This window comes from Podarcis bocagei (assembly GCF_964188305.1).
Source record: "Podarcis bocagei genome assembly, chromosome: 6".
Taxonomy (NCBI): domain Eukaryota; kingdom Metazoa; phylum Chordata; class Lepidosauria; order Squamata; family Lacertidae; genus Podarcis; species Podarcis bocagei.
In genome coordinates, this window is record NC_138130.1 from 75,828,085 (window position 1) to 75,848,359 (window position 20,275).

The window sequence follows — 20,275 nt, forward strand, 5'->3', positions numbered from 1 at the left end:
ATGGCTGCCATTATGACCACGCGGCTGTCCCAACATGTCATTGGCTCAACACATGTGGCAGGCAACACTCTGGACCTTGTTTTCTCAACTGGACAGGAAGTGAGTGATCTGAAAGCTGGAGGGCGGGGGCGGGTATTGACAACAGTCCTTTCTCATCATTAGATGACTTTCTGTTGAGATTAGGCTTTCAACACTTTTCCCCCTCTGCAGAGACGGGGGAACCTATCAGGATGATCTGCCCTTGGAGAAAGATGAATCCAACGGGTTCATAGATGGCTTTGGGGGGTTTTCTGGCTGGTATGACTGGGACGTCTATCAAATCCCTGGCTGACTTGTGGAACATCCAAATAGCTTGACACGGTCACCCCAAGTGCCCTCTTTCACTTCATGGAGCCCGTTTGGCTCCCTGGTATACTCCTGAGCTTAATTCAAGGAAATAGGTTGGGAGATGGCTGGTTGAAAACAATTGAAAACTGGTAAGGGCTCATCATTCAGCTTACCTAGTGATAGTGAATGCAGCAAGGAAGCTGTCCACAATGGTGACATACAAAGGGCAGTAAACAAGTTTAATAAATAATAGTGGTGGTGATTAGTAGTCCTACTATGCTGTACCAACTTCCATGTTCCCTTTCAAAGTGTACACCTTAAAACATTTATATTGTGGAAACAACTCCTAAAAGGGTAGCCATGTTTGTTGTAGCAAAAACAAATGCTCTAGGACCACCTTACAGTCTTAACAATTTAAAATGGCAAAAGCTTTATTGTGGAAACAATAACAGAGTCAAAATTACAGAATCCATAGCAGAAAAGCAGGGTTCAGAAGAGCAGGCAATCATTTGTTAGACATCAAGACTCATCTGAAATTGCCAGGAAGACTGTTCAAGCAGCAAATAAAATTTGGTGCCTGTAATTTAAACTGGATATAGAAAGTGCTGGGTTGCCCAGTTTTGTAAGGAGGGCAGAGCAATCAGAGCACCTGATCAGTATTAAGCCTGTCACTTATTGCTTATGGAGAGGAGAGCAGGAATTGGCAGAGCACTTGTTAAAGGAAGGCTTGGACAAGAAGCGGCATAAACCTACCCCTGCTCACTACCAGAATTTATTAATGCAGGCACCAGTAATTACGCGGCTTGGTTGGAAGGGGAATGGGATATAAGATGTGGAGTGCTTTATCCGCTCCAAGACCAATGCTGGTTTTGGCACAACTTTTGCTCTAGTGAGTTACAAAAAAATAAGCAGGTGCTAGCAATCCGAGGGACCACATGCCAGCTACAGCTGCTTCAGCCCGATTCAATTACATCTACCTGAAGAGTCCCAGGACGTTGAACAGATCATGGAACCTATAGGATACGGAGCCCATACATTGTGATGTTAGTGCACCCTATTCAATAAAGTCTGGCTCTGTCCTGGGACAGGAGGAACATAAGCATGAAATCAAAGCAGTGCTTGAAGCAGGTAGGCTTTTCCAACACTGGTGGAAAAGGAAGCTAATATATAATGTGTCTGCATTAATGTTCAATTATATTTAAAAAGCCCTTTGGAACTCAGGCCTTAAAAATACTCTGAAACAGGCTGTCAGTGTTGCCTCGCTTCCCAAAACGCTGGGTGCAGCACATTTGCTGAACATACTCCTGGGATCAGGACTTCACTCCAAACCTTGTTTGTACAAAAAAGGAGCCAAGCAGCTGGGAAATTCTGGAGTATAGTATGTCCTCATTAGTTCCCATCTGCCATCAGAACTCAGCTCATGGCAAGTTTGGCTAAGTCCTGGTGTTCTCAGGTCCAAATCTGGGTCAGTTTTAATTACACTATACAGAATTCTGTGTGCAGGGTTTTTTTTATAAAAAAAATCCTTATTATACAGCACAGAAGAACGGGCAGCTCTCCAACTAATCAATTTTTTAAAAGTACATATATAAAATTTTAAAACCAGGCTAGACAGACAGTGGGTGGAAGAGAGGAAAAAATGTATGATTGAGTACAGGGGTTAGTTAAGAGAACTGTTCACAAAAGTGGGTCACTAGCAGTTCTGCTTTAGAACTTCAAAAGAAAAGGAAGGGAGGAACCTCTTCATTTGCAAAGATGGGGAATCGGGAATATAAGATGTACACAAATCACAATGTTCTTAATGCTGACCTGAATTAAGGCACATGCTGTCACTTATCATTATTATTACTTGCATCTCGACACAAGACACATGTATGGACCTGGAAAACTACCAAAAACGTGTGTCTTCATGTCAGGACAGGCATAAGTTAATTGAATCCCAATTCAAACATGTACTTAGGTGGACAAGATTTTGTATAATGCTGTACATGTCCAACAAACTGGGTCATCTTATCCTCGTGTGCTAAGATAACACAACAGGGATCTGAACCTCAGATGAGCGCTGAACGAGACACTAGGTTGAACGAGACATGAGGTGTACGCAGTGCCAAACGGGGGGAATTCTTCTTGCCCACCTGCATTTAAAGTCATGCCTGTCTGATCCAGAATATTGTTTGGCAGTATTGCATTTGTTCCTGATCAGAAGTTTTTGCCTAGTTCTACTTTATGCACACCTGAAACTTCAGGTAAAGGTAGCCTTAGAAGAAGTGTGAGCCGTGTTCTAACCTCTGCCTCTCCAGGGTCCTCTAAGCTACCTGATGCTCACCAATGTGTATTTATTATCTTTATTTATTTATTCATTCATTCATTCATTCATTCATTCATTCATTCAATTTATATCCCACCCTTCTTCCCAAAGGAGCTCAGGGTGTCATTATCATCAACATCATCATCAATTTAAAAGCATTATAAAAACCGTTTCAAATACTATCTCAACCAGGGATGGCATTCCACAAATAAGGCCCTGTCATGTTATTATGCTTTTATATTTGTTGGAAGCTGCCCAGAATGGCTGGGGAAACCCAGTCAAATGGGTGGGGTACAAATACTAAAAGAAGAAGAAGAAGAAGAAGAAGAAGAAGAAGAAGAAGAAGAAGAAGAAGAAGTAGTAGTAGTAGTAGTAGTAGTAGTAGTAGTCAATGCCAACTGGACATCCCCCAATAGCAGCAGCCCCAATTGTATAGAAAATTGATCCCTATATTTGCTGAATTACCATGTTTTAGCTCAGTGGTAGAGTGCATGCTTTGCATGCAAAACACACCAGGTTCAGCCCCTCACATTTCCAGATATCTCTAGGGAAGACAGGACTGTCTCAAACCCTGGGGAGCTGCTGCCAGTTAATATAGACAAAGTTGATGGTAACAGAACATCCTATATTCATTCTGATTGACTGTATCAGAAGATGTATTTTCTAGCTTTTCTTTAATTTCCACAGTGATAACCACAATAAATACATTGCAGCAAGACAACAGTCTTGTGGCACCTTAAACACTAATTATTACAGCATAAGCTTCCATGGACTGAAAACCATTAGCACAATCCAAAAGTTAGTATTGCTTTAGTTCATGCATTTTTGTTTATATTTTAATTTAGTACACTTATTATTAAAGAATAGATCTTGGAACTGGTTGGATAGAGGAATTTTTCCCCCATGTAAGGCTACATTGAGCCACAACATAATAAACTAATTGCTTAAAAGTATCAAGATAGTCAATTTTAAAAAATAATGAAAGTGTATGAGGAGAAAACAGGGTTAGAACTTCCTCAGTCCAATCTAGAACTTCATCCAAATAATAGATTTAAAGGCTAAAAGAGCATATCCTATTACATTAGATTGACAGTGTGTCTTGATGGTTCTGCAAAAACCATTTGCATTCTTAATAAAACTAAGTACAATGCACTTAAGAAACAGGCTTCCCAATCCTAAACAAATTACTTAGAAGTCAATCATATTTAAATAAGAGGAAGCAAGTACCATTTAATATATTTACAACCAGAATGTAATGGATATGAGGTTATAGCATGTGGGATGGGCAGCAAGGCAGAGATTATAGGAACAGCATGGCAGCCACTGTAGCATACCCAACTTTCTTCCTGAAAGAATTAACTATTAATAATACTTTTTTCTTTAGTGCAATATGCTACTACAAAATCATACAATAATGTTGAGAAGATCATGTGGAAAATTATTGAATCATTCCCTTCACTGTCCTCCTTTATGTGCACCAGGTCAAGAGCTGGAAAAGAAAAATTCCGGCAAAAACTAAGAGATTGCAGAACAGAATGCTGCACACAGTAAACTGAACTGACATTTGGGATATGACTTGACTCAGTATCCGATCCATAAACTGGGCCAGCATCTAAGTTGTTGTTTGCAGCCATCCTGTTAAGAATCATCACCAGATGCAAGACAGGCGGAGCAAGTCCCCCATGACAGCCACTGTGATATAGATAGTGCCGAAATGAAAACAGGATCACAGATTGAACTATGTTTTTATATTGTAAAGTTCCTGGTGATTCTTGGATGAAGGGCAGTATAGAAAACAAATAATACCGCTATCATCCTCCATAGAGCTTCTCCTGCATTTTTGGCTGCTTTGGGAGTGCCCCCTTTTGAGTCTCACGTGTGGATGGTCAACATTCCGTCCTCTGATCGCTCGGTAATTCAGTGATTAAACATCCAGGTGCTCTCTCCCAAGTGTCAAAGCATTAGTGTTGCCTCTGCATTTTGTTTTAAAACTTTCTAATTGACTTACTTTTTTATAGACAAAAATCAATCAATTTTCCCCCTGTTAATGGCCCTGGGGGCAGATCTTAGGGGGTACTCTTCTCCTGAAATGCAGCTATAACTTTTTCTTTTGTTTCTTTGTTTTTACCAATTTATGGTAGACTCACCAGCTGCACCTACTGCTGGCAGAGGGAGACTTGACCACTGTCATTTATGATTTAGAAGTGTCTAGATTAGAATATTCTATCATGTTCTACACATTAGAGCATATTGAATGAGTGGGATCTGGAAGCTTCAACAGGTGTCATCTTTCTTGCTTGTTAGATAGTCACCAGCAAGGGGTGGGATTTGTGTGTGTGCTCACACACACACACACACACACACACACACACACACTGCCCTAGAGCTATGGAACGACCTCCTCATCCATCAAAATGTTTTCTATTTAGAATCAAGTAAAAACTTCTTTTAATGGCTTTTTAAAAAAACCTAAATCGCTTTGACCACACTGCTGGAATGCAGTACAGAAATACTGTAAATAAGAACGAACAGAATAAGTGATAATCAAACCCCTAGTGGCTGGTTGCTACAGGACTGGTGTGCATTTTGACATTAGCCATCTTTTTGGCTGTTACATTTTGGCACTATGTTTTAATAGGCCACATGAAAGAGAAAAGTAGAAAACAAAAAAGTAGGAGGAGGGCTCTCAGGAAGAAGACAGAGCAAACTCATTTCGTGAAACTCAAGACATTTAATTTATGCATAACTATATTGTTTGTTTTCTGGAACAGGCCAGGGAATTTCCCTGATGTATGCTGTTATCCAGTCCCAATGCCCAGGAAGACTAGTAGCAGGTGTTTTTTCCACTGCTGGGTATTCTTTACAGCAAGATATTCTTTACACATCACTGAAGAACTAATACAGCTTTACAGTTTGGTGCCTATGGTTTTGTGGCATCTGTTCAATGCAACAGCTTCAGTAAAGCACCTTTTTAAAGCTCATTGTATGTCTTTACAGTTTGTTATAAATCAGCAGCAGTGCCTTTAAAGAGCACAGCATCCAAATACACTGCTTTCAAGCATTTAAGATGTTAATGGGTTTTGAGGACTGGAACTGATCTTGTATAGCAGCAGCTTTTAATGCCAGGATGAAATGGACTGTGTATAGCAACTTCTGCTGTGCTTTCTCTTGCATTGAGGTGATCAGAAGGCATCTATGTATTGAAGAGTTTCCTAAGGAACCAATAGCTATGGAAACAGTGGTGCTATAGGTACAGGGGAGGGCAGACAAACTTTCAAAGAAATACTGTACACGTCCATAATTGTAAATACTTTCTCCTTTGAAAAGTAAAATCTTTTAGGGATCTATTTGGGTTTCCCATATATTCCCTCCCCCTGCAATCGTATAACAATGAAATTTTGGCAAAGAAATTTGTCTCTTAAAGGTTCGAGGAAGTGATCCTCTGGCAATCCCTCTCACATCTCTCCAGCAATTTATTTTTAACTTCTAGTATTTCTCAAAGTCACTTCCAATCTCTGCCTCACTCATTGTCCCAGCTCGCTGAGCATGACAAGTGTGCTGAAACATATCACCCCTGCTGCAGAGAAATGGAACTGACAGTGGAGAATCAGTACTATGGTGAGATATTATACCATAACAATTTGTTCTCCTAACCTTATCTAAATTTTGGGAACAAGGATGCAAGACCACACTGTGGTAACTGGCAAATATGGGTCATATAACTTTACCTTCCATATCTATGAGAAAGTGCAGAGTCATGTGAGATCCAACATGTCACCTGTTCCCTTAGTGATGATCCAGGCATTATTTGAATGAGAAAATAAGATGAGGTGGAATCTTCAATACATGTAACATTTTAGGCTCAGAAAGAATGTATTTGGAAATTTAAAAGGCGGGGCAGTCCTTAAGCCAGTGATGGCCAAACTTGGCCCTCCAGCTGTTTTGGGACTACAATTCCCATCACCCCCGACCACTGGTCCTGTTAGCTAGGTCTGATGGGAGTTGTAGTTCCAAAACAGCTGTAGGGCCAAGTTTTTGGCCATCACTGTCTTAAGCTATAGCAGTCCTGAGTCATTTACGACTTTATAGGTCAAAACCAGCACTTTTAATTGAGCAAGAAATTAATTGACAGTCAGTGCAGATGGGCCAGAATATGCTCAAACCATCTTACCCCAGTGAGCAACCTAGTTTTTGAATTCTACAGCAGCTGAAGTTTCTGAACTGTCTTCAGAGGCAGCTCCACATATAATGTGTTGCAGTAATCTAACCTAGATACCAAAGCATAGACAACAGAAGTTAGGCTATATCTGTCCAGAAAGGGGTGCAGGTGGGCCACCAGCTGAAGCTGATGGAAGGCACTCCATCCCACTGAGGCCACCTGAGCTTCAAGCAATAGCAATGGAAGCTGTGTATCTGCTCCTTCAAAGGGACTGTAACGCTATCAAAAGCAGGCAACCTCCCATCCATCCGGTCTAGGGAACCACACACTAACAGTGCCTCAGTTTTATCTGGATTGAACTTCAGTTGTTGGCTCTCATCCAGTCTATTGCAAAGGCAAGACAACAGTTCAGCACATCTACTCTAAATAATTGGTACAATGTGGTATGGGAGACCAGGCTTCTTGAAAAATTGATGCAAAGATTACGAGCGACCAGAGATAAAAAAAGAATAAGATATTTGCTATTGATTAGTGCTTGTTTATCCAATATACAAATAGAGATTCCAATGGCAGGGCAGGTCCTGCCACATTGCATATTACATGGTTGCATAGATACTATTATGAGCTTTGAATGTCTCACAGCTTGGACTGTTATCACCCCAACAACTTTAGTGTCATCCTGATATATTTTGTGTTTTGCCTGATTTCTCTGTAAAGGTTAGTGGTGGGGAGTGTTTGTGGTTGTTATCTGATTAATTGCATGATTTAATATATATGTAAAGCAGTAAATGTTTTTAAAAGGAAGAACATGTAGATCAATGTTCTCTCGTGAATCTGGACAGAGGATAACATTTTGCTGTATATAAAAAATTAAAAGCAAAGTACTCTCCAACAGCATCACATCAGTACTGACGAGCATCTAGAATCCTCTCTTAAAAAATGGCACTATTCACTTTGCTTTTGCCTTTCCTAACTCTGTTTTCCATTTCAGTGGAAGACTGTAAAGTCTGAAGGTCTCTTGTACAGAAGCCAACAAAAACAAAGGTAAACTTAGAACTTTCATTAACTGTAAATTATAAGAGCAAACAGAAATAAGGATTGATGTGAGCAAGAGGGAACGCTAAAGCCTCATCAAATGTAATGTGTAATACCTTAACCCAAACATATTTTGGGATGCCTGCCAGGAAGATGGGTATAAATGTGGGAGGCTTATAAGAATACAGCTTGAGCTGAAATGTTTAAAGTTTTCAGTTTTACTAGGAAAACAGTTATAACTCAGTAAAAACAGGACCTTATTAATAGTAAAATGTTATATATAAGCTACTGTTTTCCTAGATGAATCAGAAATGTTCTCTCTGGGTTGCTGATGGCAGCATGTGGGGGGACCAACTACTATATTCATGCAGTGGAGTGAGAAATCACGCTGGTATCGCTGGACATTTACTCAGTTCATTGGCTCCTATTAGGATCTTGAGATGTCCAATATTCATTCAGCAGCAGATTTCAGGGCCTCATGGGTTGCAAATGCAGGACTCTTTGCTTATTTTAACAATATGAAAGTCCTGAAGCAGTTAAGTGAGAAACAAAAAGACCAAATTCACTCTTGTTCAAGGTAAGGGCCAATTGTTCTGATTCACGTTTGAGGCAACAGTTTTTGAATAATATTATTACAAAAGAGGTGGGCTACCTATCATGTTCCTGAAAATGATACATGAATTATGTTAATTACACATAACTAAAATGAAGATTAGATGCAGTTTTCTATTTATAATGTAATATATCTGAGGCAGACCTAGCTTTCCCAGAGGTTTACAAACATGGTATATAACGTCATATACTTTTGCGTGGACAGGCGGAGTCCCCAGATCCTGCACGGTCCCCCCCGTCATGTGGAATAACGACTCAAGACAACGTGCTATGGGATTAAATTGGCCACAACTTTATTAAATTTCAAATGTGGGTAGACCTTGGCTCAGGCATTGGGCGTTCTCCCTCCCCAGTCCCCAGCCGGGGACCTAGGGAGCATCAGGGTTATCCAGTGGGGGTGGGATGGGCCGGCTCTGGAGAACATATGTTCAAGCAGAGATGGCCGCCCCCGTAACGCCGCCGCCGCAGGAGAGAGCAATGACGAACTTTCGGTGTACGGCCAAAGCCTCCCTTCAGAAAACCCCTTTAACGGGGAACCCTGGTATCGCCGCCGCAAGAGGAAGATGGACAAAAGGATTCCACCCAAGGCCTGATACCGCCAAAGTTGTGACGTTTTGCTACGGGAAAGGCAAAACCTGCCAATGCAGGGAAATTCCTTTCCGGCCCTTTAACAGCGACCTTAACGTAGCAGCGCCCGCATACCTGTGAAGAAAAGGTAACCTGCAAAACCTGTGAAGAAAAGTTAACCTGCAAAATAAGACATTAATTGAGGGTGGGTAGGGTGGGAGAAGCTCTGGAGCCAAGTGAGGATTCCTAGGTAAGATCCTCCCTCTATTGTGTGGGCAGGTAATCCCTCCCCTACCTGGCCTGGTCTCCTTGGCAACGCTTCCCCCAGGTGGGATTGGGCAACTGACTGAGGTAGGCGGAGACCTCCAGGTATCCCACCTGAGGGAAGGCAAAGCCAAGCCTATGCTGTTGGAGCCGCTCCAGATCTAGGGGCTGCGCGTGTCCACGCAAAGGGCGCCCCCCATTTTAAGCGGGGAGCGGTCATTAATGCTCTTGAAGAGGTCACACACACCAGGACAAGGAAAAATCCATACAAAATTAATTCAATTGCTTGCTCTTATCATAATAAAACTAAAAAGCTAGCATAACTAGACAGGAAAATTAGGGCTGTCACTAGGTTTCTTAAAAATGTACTAAGATGTACTCAGAGAATCACTTTCATGTTCCGGCATCCTCAGAGGTGACATAAGTGGCAACCAGATTGAGGTTCTTCTCAATAGAAGTCTCTTCCTGGCCTTCCACTAAGTTTGACATTCTTTCTTTTGCTTAAAAATATTAAGTGATAAACTAATCAATGTTTAGGATGAACTATAAACGAATTAGGGCTGGGGTGACTGAACATATCAGATCAACTAGTAGTTGATGACTGGTGAATACTATTTTCCCCCTTGTTAATGATATCTAGTGATTGTGTGGATTATTATTTTTATGTTATTGATGAACTAAAGTATGGATGTTTGGGAAAGCTGAAAAAATATATAAGGGTGAACCATTTTTAAAGACAAACACAAAAAAGAAGGAAAATAACAGTTGTACTTGTGTTTTGTTTCCCATTGTGTTTTGAAATACATTGTGTGTCCATCCACAGAGTCCCCCTTCCAGGTGCGCTTAGCTGAGTGGAAAATGAATGGACACAACTGTCTGGGATTTAAATGGCCACAACTTTATTGACTTCAGATGTAGGAAGCTTTGGCATAGACACTGAGTGTGTATCCCTCTCAGCCCGCCCCTGCTGGAGGACTGAGGCATGACAGGGTCTATTCAGGGGTGGATCCACTGCAAAACACAGGTTTACACGGATGGCCCCCAAATGCTGAGGGAAGCTCTGTGGCCTGCTAGCCCTACGCACTTGGCTCCTTTGACAGACACTTCCCTCCAGACCCCTCTAACAGGGTACCCTGTTAATGCTGCCACAAGGAACAGGAGGTGGGTGAGTCACCACTTCACCATACTCTGATTGGTTGAAAGACTATAGGATTCCACCCAAGGCCTAAACCACCAAAGTTGTGACTAGAGTTATGGGGAAGGAAAACCCTGCAGAGCAGGGGAAATTCCGTCCTGGCTCCGAATACGGCAACCACCAAAAGACCACAGCAAAGCCCAGCAAGCTGAAAAGAAATGGTTAGGGCAGTAATCAACTATTAATGAAGGGAGAGGAAGGGTGGGTGACACTCCCAGCCCACTAGATGCTGTGCAGAGTGGTCAACCGGGCTAAGTAAATGGCCAGGCCTGATCCCCCAGGCCTGCAACGGATTGGATCATTTGAAGGATGGGTTTGGCAGGAACCTGTGAGCCTCCGTGGTGGCTGAAGGTGACGGAAAGAACATCCTAAAATGGCACCGCATGTCCAGGCGAAAGGGGAGGCACATCAAGCCTCAACTGTCGCTCACTGGCAAAACAATAGTGGTCATTCTTTATCAAGATGAATCTGTAAATCTATTGATCAATCGATCTTACAGAATATATGACTAGAATAATTAGCAAGATCAGTACAGGAGACAAGAGATATCATTGCACTGCAGCACAGGAACCTATGAAGCTGCCTTCAGTATGAGTCAGCCCATAAGGTCCATCTAGCTCAGTAATTTCTACATTGTCTGTCATAAGCTCTCCAGGGTTTCTGAACAGAACATTATCAGCCCATTATCAATGCTAGGGACTGAAACTGGAAGCTTTGGTAGGCAAAACAGATGTTTTACCACTGAGCTATGGCGCTTCCGTAAGTGATCCTAGCTCTAAATCCCAGCAATAAAAAGTAACACTTCCCATTGGGTTCTGTAACGAACTGGAGTAATGTTCCAATGTGCCCCAAGAGATATTTCCAGTTGTGTAGCTTTGCTGTCGAGGAGGTTTAGAGCTATCATTTCTTATATTATGGTAACTCAATCAGATCTAGGTGGAGGTGAACAAAAGATGAGCAATCTGGCTATTTCCCATTCATGTCACTTTCCCATGTGTCTATCCAAAAGTCAGTTCAGTCCACTTTCCATATTAATCTTTGATTTTTTAAAAAAGCAGGATGGAAATGTGAGGAGGTATTTTAACACATATTTCCTCATTTAAAAAATCCCAGTTCTAAATGGGTTTCCCCTCAAAATACACATTTTAAATCTTTTGCTATTTTATTGTATTTTGAACCAAGAACTTCATTAGAACATCTGAAAAATGTGAATCAAATTCCTCAAGCATTCCTAAGAGTAGGCATGGCTGGAATGAGGATTCTGTGTTCTGATTCAGAATGCCTATTACCTACAGATCTGCATGTGTGGAAGTGCCTTTGTCTCTCTGTAGCAAGCTACAAAACTTAAACCGAAACACTGATGATACCTATGAAAACTGCTTTCCAGATTCAGAGTCACAGTAAATGTCACCTGGGTTCCATGATGAAATAAAGGCAAGGTATATGTAGAATAGAAAGAAAGTAGGTAAGAAAATTAATTATTCAATCTCTTAAAGTTAGTATTATTTCATTAATGCTAGTGCATTATTCCAGATTCTTATATTCAGACTTTACCAAAGAACCCATCTGCTCAGCTACACAAGCTACTGTGACTACATCAAACTGGTCCTTCACTTATTGCGCTACAGATATTGAAACCATTTCAAGAACACTCTGTTTCCCTGTGTGTCTTCAAGGCATTCAGTGGTCTGAGTCCAAGATATCTTGCTGACTGCTTGAAGCACCAAGATGAAGCACATGGTTGACAGGTTGTGTAGGGCTCATCCAACTTGGAACAAGGTTGTGGAATGAAATCACAAAAGGCTCCAAGAGCCACCTCAAAATTCAACATTCTTACAAAGCACATTTATTTGGACCTTGACTTTGTTAATAAATACACATATGGCAGGAGGCATAAAACCATTTAAAAACCCACAGGGTTGTGTGTGTTTTTTTCTTTTCTTGGAGGAGAAAAGGAAAGACAAGAGAAAATGAGCTTCACATGATGGATACTAGTCTTGTTATTTGATTAAAGTGATCAGATAGTACAGGGGTGAGAGCAGTATTAAAATCTTGAATAGAACTAATATAGTTGAAAAGAACCAGATAATATGATTCATTTTGAGATACAGATAACTACAGATAAATAGGGCTACAACGTTGTTATTGTACTTTTAATAGAATTCGTATTCTCTATGGCTATAACTGAAATCTCTGAAGTCATTATATGTATTGTCTTCAAAAGTAATTATTATTCTGCCTACTGCATTTCTAAGTATGATGTGAGGATACTGCTTGGTATTATTATGGAATTGCATAGTTTGGTGAGCACTACATTCCTGCTCCATTTCAAATCAAACAGTCAATGGCAGTATTTTCCACTGATGGAAGCTAGATTGAGCCTGTGCGGTTAATCACAGACAATACCACTTCATTTTTTATGAAACATATGATAGATTTTTTCTGCAAAAGGCTTTGTTTCATCCAACCTCTTGTCACCATAACTCTGAGTGCATTATGGTGTTTAATACTGAAAGAATAGTCACAAATGCAAATTAATGACTGCAGAGCATAGCAAAGTTTGATAAAGACTAAATTGCCTGTCAAAACTTCTTCTTGCATTTCCTAAATTTAATCTTAGGCTTATTATCATCATTATTTATAAAAACGCCAGCTATAACCTTGCACCCATACAAAAAGAGAATTATCAAAGGTGAGTGTCTGTATTTCACCTAGACTTAAATAGCTTTCAGAAGTCTCCTCTAAATATGAACCTTCTAGCATATCTTTCCAGTTGCATTTTTATTATTAATATTTTACTCATAAAGCAGAATAGTCATAAGTTGGATAGATTTTTGGTAGCATGTCTCCACTTTTCAGGGAGGTGTGTTAGTATCCTGCTAGGAGTTTACCATACACGTATATCCAGCTGGATACCAAACTGCACATACAAATATTTCCTGTACACAGGATTCTTCGTCTGATCCAGCTATTTGGCTTTGCATGTGTAATGCTACCCACCTGCAAAAGCAACAGTGCTGTTCAGCTGATCCGGAGCCAGAGTGGAGCCTGTGATTGATTGATTGATTGATTGATTGATTTAAAAACATGTATAAGCATCTTCATATTCTTTTTAACTCTAAGATTTAGTCCCTGTCCTTACAACAGCTGAACACAACAGTTGCAAATTGTTTGGAAGGACTTTAATGAACATTCTTTAATGGGCGCATATACTTGGATGGGAGTCAGAGATTTTAATGGATGTCATCAAAACTGATAAATTCTAACATGCTATGTTTCAAATTCCACTCTGCAGTTGAAGGAAATTTGACATTTTGGGAAATAATACATTTTCCTAGGCTATGGATGTTATGAGCACTTGTAAGCATTTGTCCTCATATGTTTCTGAGCAGCATCAGGAAAAGCACAGTACTGTTCACAGTCATCTTTCTTTCTTTCTTTCTTTCTTTCTTTCTTTCTTTCTTTCTTTCTTTCTTTCTTTCTTATTAATGTTGCAATACTTATATGAAATCTTTACATAGTGATACATATGCATTATATTTGTAAATCCACATTTTTACATTTCATTATGTACCAACATTTATCCATTTCTTTCTCTTTTTTTGCTTCTTATTTCTTGCCCTGCGTCTTTCCTCCACCCGTGCTTGACTTCGTTGTTATTATTTTGTAATTTTATTATTGAGATTGTATTTTTGTATCTTAATAATTAAACATTCATTCTTATATATCTGCTTGACTTAACTTAACTTAGTGAAATCAGTCAACTCTGAACAATGCTCTGTTCACCTGGACCGTGCAAACTGTCTCGCTCTTTGCCTAAAAATAAGGACAAGCGCTATTGGATCAAAGGTCCATTGAGTCCACCTATGGTTCTCACAGTGGACAACCAAATACTTATGGAAGACTCATGGGTGGGATATGAGTGCAACAGAACTCTCCTACTCATGTGCCTGAGCAACTGGTATTCAGAGGCATGCTGCCTCCAATACTGGAGAGATAGAACACAGCCATCCTAACTAGCAGCCATTGGTAACCTTTTCCTTTTAAAGCCATAAATGTTGGCAGCCATTACTATATCTTGTTATAGCAAATTCCATAATTTAATTATGTGCTGCATGTAAAAGCACTTTTTCTTTTTTCTGTCCCAAATATTCCAACATTCACATTCATTAGATGATCCCAGACTCTAGTATTATGGGGAAAGCATTCTCTTTATCCACTTCCTCTTCAGCGTAATTTTATACACTACTTATCATGTCCCCTCTTCTTCAACCTTTTTCTAAACTAAAAAAACTCATGTGTTTTTATATAGGGATTTGCTTCAGCTCCTTGATCACTTTAGTTACCCTTTTATGACTATTTTCCAGCTCTACACTATGCTTTTTGAGATGCAGCAAGCAACCAGATCTGTACATATGAGGATAGGAATGCCAGGCAGGACAGTCAAGTGGATAAAAGAAAATGAGGACAAAGAAGGTAGAAACCAGAAAGCAGGGAGATGAGGACGAATGGAAGAGCCATGCAGTTGAAGAACAGACTAGCCAAGGCCAAAACAGGAGTGGGGCAAACAATTTTACAAGAGTGATAGAGGCAGGAAGTGCTGGGCACAACGGCTAAGAAGGAAGTTAAGAGACCAAGTGAGGGATCCAAGGGCAGAGTCAGCTCCAGGCTCTGGAGCACTCCTCCGTGAACAGAACACTGCCTCCTCAATGTTGTTGCTGCTACGCATTCGCTTGCCCAGCATACACCACCACCCAGAAGGAGACAACCTGAGAAGCAGGGTATGCCTTTCCTTCTCCTTGCCTTTGTCAGTGACTGCTCATTTACAGCAACAGCAAGGATAAGGGAGTTCTGATGAGTGGCAGGAGGCCAGCTCCATGGGTGTGGGCATCCGCTGATATTTTTCAGGACTGGGAGGAGTGAATACTCCAAATAAACAAAAACAAAGAAGCATGCGTAACTGAAAAGTGCTAGCAGGCAAGATTCTCACAAAAGAAGTGAGGAAACAATTTGCCTGCAAAATTTGCTTCATATTGTTAGGTTTACCCAGGGAGGAGGCAACTACCACCCCTTGCACCATCCCCATGGACACCCATGGGGCTCAGCAAATGCCTGGCAATACCAATCCATGATGCTTACCCTATCAAGGGGACATAGTACTGTGCTGTTTAAAATCTAGATCCTGAAAATGAATTCTGCCAGGAGTGGCTTCTGCTGGCAAACCTAATTGGGGGTAGGAGGTGTTGAAGGTCAAGAAGAAGAGTTCGGGAGTGGCTGTGCCAAAACTTCATGTATTAATTTGAACCATCTAATTCTTTGAATTCCTTCTAGAATTTATTAAAACTACTTATTTAGCACGGATTAAACTTGATGGCCTTGATAATGTACAAAAAACATTATTTTCAAATTATTTCATTTTTGTAACAGTTTATACAATTTTACAAGAGTTTCATATATTGCAGAGAAGTGTTCTATTGTTCCTGGATTGTAACAGAAACTTTTCAAGTTAAAAGTTAGCAACATATTTGAATACAAGGACAATGGAGTTCATTACAAAGTTTGTTCTTACTTACTAAAACTCTAATACATACCAATATATATGTGTGTGCATAAGCAAATATTTATGCAAATCAATTAACTGAGAATTACGCCTCAGTATTTAAAAAGTAACATGTTCCACAAGCCAGGGTGCATTCATTTGCCTTGCACTCGCTATGCCTCTAACAAATACTGTTTATGAGATCATGGAGGAGCATTGTGGCTAGAATGATAATTTCATTCTCAGCAAAGTTAGCTCTGATATAAATTCAGTAACAGTAAAATATTTTGCTGTATATAAACTGTAGCATATGGCAGTCTCACTGAAATCAGCAGGATTATTCATATACAGTAGTTTAAACTAAGGATATATTTAAGGACTTTCCTCAACTGCGGCTACATACACCACTCAAATGAGTGCTGTACATAACTCCCAGTGCATTCCCTGTCAAACTGAGTTTTGTTGCAGTCTGTCCCTTTCATTATCTGTAGCATAAATCGGCTGGGAACATTAATGTCACAGGATATATATGTCAGTTTATGTAGGCTTTCAATAAAGACTTAAATTTTGCTTGAGTATATGGAGATATATATATATATGTATCCAGTTACAGACTCTTAAATCCCATTGAAATTATGTGTTTATGTGTTTAATTATGTGTGAAATTATGTGTGGAATATATTTTTATTTGAACATGACCCATATTTTAGCTGTGTGCAGGGACGTAGGTGGCGCTGTGGTCTAAACCACAGAGCCTAGGGCTTGCCAATCAGTAGGTCGGCGGTTCGAATCCCCATGACGGGGTGAGCTCCCATTGCTTGGTCCCTGCTCCTGCCAACCTAGCAGTTCGAAAGCACGTCAAAGTGCAAGTAGATAAATAGCTACCACTCTGGTGGGAAGGTAAATGGCGTTTCTGTGTGCTGCTCTGGTTCGCCAGAAGCAGCTTAGTCATGCTGGCCACATGACCCGGAAGCTGTACACTATAGAGCGAGATGAGCACTGCAACCCCAGAGTCGTCTGCGAATGGACCTAACGGTCAGGGGTCCCTTTACCTTTACCTAGCTGTGTGCAACATTGCTGCCCAAATTTGTAATATTCATCACACTGAGATAAAACTTCACCTTCTTCAATTTGAAAACTTGACAAAGGGAAATTGAGCATGTATATTTCTTAGAAAAACTTTATCTAATTTCCAGTACATAATATAAAAGGTGCAGCAGAAGGAAAAGGGATGAGAAGGGTCTACCATGCAGGGAGGTTGGTGGTTACCAAGCACAGTTTTTCAACAATCAATATAACATGAACCAAGTTGCTGACCTTGGAACAGGCAGAAAATAGGACTGCAAAAATATAAGCATGTATTTTTTATTTATTTGGAAAAATTCATTTCAGAAAACCTCTACATTCACCTTGCTTCTGCTGAGTGGCAGTGCACCTCTTACAGAAGTCAACATTCTGCCAGGATCCCAAGGATGAGTATAGAGGCTTGGCACCATAGTTCAATATCAGACCATATAATTTGATTGAAGAAGGCCTCAAATTCAGACCCTGTTATCTTCAACTGAGATTCTTCAAGCAAACAGTGCTTGGAAAGACTCTGCCTAATACCCCGAAAGACTGCCACCAGTTGAAGTAGACAGTACTCTTCTAGATGGACTAGTAATATGGCAGCTTGGTGTGTAAATTTAATCCTCACTAATGTCGAGAGATTTTCATTTACATAGGAGGGCTCTACTGCTGCTAAACAGAAAGAACCACCAAGAACCATAATATCTGTGTTGGCTTATAGAACATAGCATTTACAATGGAGCAAATGAACTATGACATTAATGACAAATTTGCTTAGATTTTCACTTACGCTGAAACAACTATTTATTCTGGTTCAGAGTCAGAAACTCATTTTTAGTATATTAGAGTTACAAAATAAGAACTCCTTGTCAGTTTGGGGACCTTCAATAATTTATATTTTATACCAGAAGAAGTGGTCATGTGCAGTTAGCATGCTTTTTATTACATGTAGACATTGGTGGATAGGGAGTACAATTCCACTGAGGGTTTGAGATGAGAGCAACCCTACAGAAGAAACAATAATGTTGTGTATCTTGGGATTTTCTTCTCACAGGCAGAAAAGCTGTTGTGTGAGATTTCAAGTTGACCTCCAGAATCAGTTACTTGAGAAACAACCCCAGGTACCCCAGATATGTACAAGCACAAAGAAAACTAGACCAAAGAACTGGCTCCCAAGGGAGATTACAGAAATCCCACTGTTAGAATACTGTACGTATGCTCAACTACAGCAGCTGGTGGTCTAACTCTGCTCCTATGGAATGCCTTGGGATTTAATTAGCAAGTTTCAGTTTAAGACAATGCTAGATGCTTTTGAAAAGCACGCATTAAAACAGAACAAATATTACAAAAAAACCAACGGTTAACTAGAGGACAGTAGATTATTATTTTATATTCTGGAGATGGGATCATGAAATTCTTTGACTTCCCAACTGAAGATGCTAATAGAAAATATAACCACATCATGTAACATTTAAATGGCGGCTAGGTTTTTATTTTGCAATGTATTTGTTTACTCTTTATCTGCATGGTAAAGGTAAAGGACGCCTAACGGTTAAGTCTAGCCAAAGGCGACTATGGGGTATGGTGCTCATCTCGCTTCAGGCTGGGGGAACCGGCGTTCATCCACAGACAACTTTCCGGGTCATGTGATCATCATGACTAAACCACTTCTGGCGCAACAAAACACTGTGATGGAAGCCAGAGCACACAGAAATACCGTTTATCTTTATCTTTATGATCTGGTATTCAAGTGGACATACAACAAAGCTGAATATTGGAAGATTCAGGACAGACAAAACTTCTTCATGTTAAACTATAGAATTCTCTCCCACAGAAGGCAGTGATGACCACCAACTTGGATGGATTTAAAATAGGATTGGACAAATTCATGGCAGCAAGGCTATCAATGGCTACTAACCATAATGGCTATGTTCTACCTCCAGCGTCAGAGACAGTATTTCTGAATATGAGTTGCTGGAAACTGCAGGAGGGGAAAGTGCTGTTGCACTCAGATCCTGATTGTGAGCTTCCCACAATCAGGATCTGAGTGCAACAGCACTTTCCCCTCCTGCACAAGCACCTAGTTGGCTACTGTGAGAACAGGATGCTGGATGAGGTGGGCGACTGGACTTGATCCAGCAGGTTCTTTTTATGTTTTCATGTCTGGCAATGGGGAGATGGTCCCTTGGCTGCCTGACACTTGCCCATCCACCATCAGGGTTTTGTAAAGAAGCATAAGGCATTATTGTCTCCACTAACTGGCAGTGGCTCTCCAGGGTTTCAGAGAGGGAAAGTTCCCAATCCTACCTGAAGATAGCAGGGATTGAACATGGGACCTTCTGCATGCAAAGTAGACGCTCCATCACTGAGCTACAGTCCTTCTTCACAGGGATGAGTGCCACACAATGCACATCATTGAAGATAAAATGTTGCAAGTTGCAGCTCATCGTATAGCACTAATAAATTATACCTTTGCAAAAGGCCAGCTATGAGGCTCTTTCATTAGATGACTGCATGAGGCGCTGTCTAGAAAAAACAAACACCCAAAAATGAAAGTCATAGGTTTACTTTACAGTTATTACAATTTATTTTTGGAAGCACACACACACACACACTTTAAAGAAAGAAACCTAATAATATTTTTGTGCTCTTTTTCTCTTTCCTTGTGCTCCATTTTTGCACCAGTTGCTTAAATTAGTTGGAGAAGCAGCTATGCATGAGAGACTGCACTCAGCAGGCTCTATCAGTCAGAAGTCAAGGATACATGTCCATGATTTATCATGCTTTTCATGGTAATTAGCCAGAGTGCCATTTTGCTTCCACTAACATCACTCCACTCTTCCATCTCTCTCTCTCTCTCTCTCTCTCTCTCTCTCTCTCTCTCTCTCTTACCTTTGGTCTCTTTTTTCCTGCATTACATTTACATATTTCTCAGTCTCTCATCCCTTAGTATGTTTTATTTATGAATATAGACCTTCCTGATCATACTTTTAATGTAAAGGAGACTGTAATTAGTGTGTCTGTCTGCTGGGTTAATCCCTTTCCTACATTATATGCAAAGAAGTTAAGGGTAAGTAACAGTTTACAGTCAATATTAGGTTTAATTACGCTTAATGAGAGTTACTGTCTCCCTTTACTAACTGTACCTAGGAGTGCAACTCCTAGATGAATTTCCCTCCCAACCTCATTTTGTTACCTTAA

At 40.4% G+C, this 20,275-nt stretch overlaps 1 protein-coding gene and 1 long non-coding RNA gene across 14 annotated transcripts in view; one reads left to right on the forward strand and one right to left on the reverse strand.

Annotated features, from left to right (window-relative positions):
- ZBTB20 (zinc finger and BTB domain containing 20) overlaps nt 1–20,275 on the reverse strand; it is a 487,687-nt gene that overhangs the window by 369,119 nt on the left and 98,293 nt on the right. The gene's annotated exons all lie outside the window — the stretch shown is intronic.
- On the forward strand, nt 115–11,933 carry LOC308588510. Its single transcript, XR_014008812.1, has 3 exons — nt 115–476; nt 7,786–7,838; nt 11,855–11,933. It is a non-coding gene; the product is annotated as an uncharacterized lncRNA (long non-coding RNA).